Below are 3666 nucleotides of genomic sequence, written 5' to 3' on the forward strand. Positions count from 1 at the left end.
CGATGCCTAACAAGCGCATTGCATAAACAATACGTGTATTGATTTCATATGCACGGTCATTTATTAGTGGGCAACTGTTTATTGGATTATCGCCACAATTTTTACAGGTTACAATGATTTTGGAGCCGAGCCCACGTCTGCTCCCCTCCGAAAATGACACTTCACCTTTGCACTCTTTAAATACTACAACTTGTGAAAGGGCAGTAAAAACAGTGACAAAATTCACGAATCGATAGCCGAAAGAGTCATCTACATCCCTATCACACTTATCATCATCCAGTTTCAGTTTTTTCGACGACGCGCTAACAAACTCCGAATTGCACTCAAATGAATGACGGTTAGGTGGGCGTCTATTTTCGATCTTGCTTCGTCTATGCGCTGTACTTCGATTTTTATTGCCTTTACGGCCTGCATACAACTTATCACTCATATTTCACTACTTTTCACTGATAAATAGAGTCAAAATAATAGCACAAACACGGAACTACAACTCGAACTGCAGCGTACAGCTGATTGACGAAACACGTGCTCTCACAGTGGTAAAGACGTAGTATTCAGTCTATAATAATGGTTTTATAGTATGTAATGATATCTATGACTCAATTTTAAAGTATATTCTCGACGATCGGTAAGTTAGAGGCGTTTTTATGTGCGCGAGATTAAAAAATGCAGCGTCGACGATACAATCGAAATTTGCTATTTTTACGCTTCGGAAAAATTGCAGAAAAATTAATTTTAAGAATATTTCTAAGTTGTTTTTATACTAGGACGTTATTGATTATGAATCTAGGGATATTTTAGCGTATTTTAAGCCAATAAAAAAAATGGAAACAAAATTTTCAAACAGATATAACCCCTTAAGAAATAACTTCTTCTTTTTACTATATGAAACGAGGTTTCCTGCTTTCAAGTATATTCCACAACTTCCCACAACTTTTACGATTTCCTACGCGAAGTGACTCTTACCCCCTTTCCCCCCTGCAAAGGGGCGCACGACTCTCACCTTCTACTCTAACTCCCCTTGCGTAGGAAATTGTAAAAGTTGTGGGAAGTTATGGAATATTCTTTGAAGAAGAAATGAGATGGAAGCCACCCTCTTCAATAAGAAATAATAATAAAATGTAATCAACATATTTGAAAATAAATTTAATTATTATGTAATGGATACATAGCACTCATAGTATCGCAAAAAGGATGAATTCGATCACTATAATTATGGGCTCTTTTGAATAAAAATTCTGCGATATAATGCAAATAATGGTAATCTCGAATGCCGTATCGAGGAATACCTGCACGCATATCTCTCCAAAGTCTTTCTATTGAGACCTTGAATAAGTTCTCGCTGTTTTCCAACAGATCGCGTTAAGAACTGTGTGCGTGTAGAGACCCTATAATAACTCTATGTGCGTGTAATTGAAGATGAACACATCGATAAGAAACTATGATAAGCAAACTTAAAATTCAGTGTCATCTCACCGAAGTGTAAACAACTTTTTGTTTCATAGTGTTTAACATGTCGAGTGCCAACAAAACAGTATTTGCGGGGAATTTTACTGCACTACTTTATTCAAAAAAAATCTGCAGCTAAAGCACACAGAATTCTTGTTGAGACTTACGGCGACCATGCTCTGTCGGAAACAACATGCAGAAATTGGTTTAGACGCTTCAAAAATAATGATTTTGATGTTGAAGAAACAACGCTCTAGCGCACCGAAAAAGTTTGAAAATGAAGAATTGGAGGCATTACTGTATGAAGACTCATGTTAGACGCTAGCTGAACTTGCAGAATCATTAGGAGTTGATCACAACAGTTTCGAAACGTTTAAAATTATTAGGAATGATTCAAAAGCAAGAACATTGGATGCCGTACGAATTGCAGCCGAGAGACGTCGAACGGCGTCTTTTCACGTGTGAATAGCTGCTTCAACGGCAGAAAAGGAAAGGGTTTTTGCATCGTATCATGACTGGCGATGAAAAGTAGATACCCTAAGCGTAGAAGATCGTGGGGTAAGCCCGGCCATGCATCAACATCGTCGGCAAAGCCGAATATCCATGGTTCGAAGCTTCTGCTCTGCATTTGGTGGGATCAACTGGGTGTAGTTTATTATGAGCTGCTCAAACCGAACGAAACCATTACGGGAGCTCGTTATCGACTACAATTAATGCGTTTGAGCCGAGCATTGAAAGAAAAACGGCCGCTATACGAGCGGAGACACGATAAAGTGATTTTGCAACATGACAACGCACGGCCACATGTTGCACAACCGGTAAAAACCTACTTAGAAACGCTTAAATGGGAAGTCCCACCCGCCGTATTCACCAGACATTGCTCCTTCCGATTATCACCTGTTCCGATCGATGGCACATGGGCTGGCTGAGCAGCACTTCCATTCTTATGATGATGCCAAAAAATTGGTCGACTCTTGGATAGTCTCAAAAGACGTGTCGTTTTTCCGACGTGGAATTTAAATGCTGCCAGGAAGATGGGAAAAAGTAGTGGTTAGCGATGGACAATACTTTCAGTGACATGTTTTTTACGTCTTTTTTAAAATAAAGCATTACTTTTCACGAAAAATCAGCGAGAACTTATTCAAGGTCCCAATATATTCTGTGTATGTATACCATTTTTAGGATTTACAAAATTTGTACTGTGATTCACTGTAAAATGTGTGAACTTTTCATTATGTAAAGCATCATATGCGCGCTATTTATCAGAATGAAAAGAACCGGACGCGATATATTTTCGAATAATTGGCAGAATAATTTCAGTAGATCGATTAGGTACAGGCAAAATAAATTAGTGTTACGTTCAGTTCCACCCATTGTCCTTTAATTATAAGTCCAGAATTATATTTTTTTTTGCCTATCTTTGCTTCATCTATTTCTACGATTATACCCTGTCCACCAATTAGTTTTTGTCCATTTTCACTCCATCGTTGAATTAACTAAAAGTAATTTTGCACAAAAACCTTTATTTATTATGATACATAAACACAAAATGAACAGTATGTAACTTACCTCACGACAAAAATTTGTCTAATCAACAACAATATGATTATCGAGTTGTAAATCCTCCATTAAAAATCTATGTCGTGGTGGTTGTATCATTACAAAGTAAACAATAAATTGACATATTGTAAGAAGCTCTAAACGCGCTCGTTCAAACCATGTTCTATGGAACGCACTAATTTTGAAATTGCACGTTACTCTTTGTCGCTTTCGAGTTCTACTCACTTTATAATAATGCTTTGTACAATGGAATACATGATTTTCTCTAACATTTGTTAATGTCAATACATTTTCACATCTTGGACACAATATTTCTTTACGTACAATTTTTTTATCACACAGAAAATTTCACAGACGATCGAAATTGTAAATCATATTAATGAATTCATGTAAATACATTTTCAACGTTTGTAAAGCATCTTACTTGTGTCGAAATAATCTGACTGACTGAGACTAACTGAAACATACCGATCGGTACTATTCACAATGACCGAAGAAATCAAAACAAAGATATATCAATACATCGTAATCCAAGATCAAGATATTGATCTCGCGAAGCGAGATTTACCCCGTCTCCTTCTCTAGTTAGGAAGGTAACGACTTTTCACGCGAAGGTAAGAGCTGTGCGTCCTTTTGCAGGGAGGAGGGGGGGGGGGG

This window comes from Trachymyrmex cornetzi, unplaced genomic scaffold, assembly GCF_001594075.2.
Source record: "Trachymyrmex cornetzi isolate Tcor2-1 unplaced genomic scaffold, Tcor1.1 scaffold1699, whole genome shotgun sequence".
Classification (NCBI taxonomy): Eukaryota; Metazoa; Arthropoda; class Insecta; order Hymenoptera; family Formicidae; genus Trachymyrmex; species Trachymyrmex cornetzi.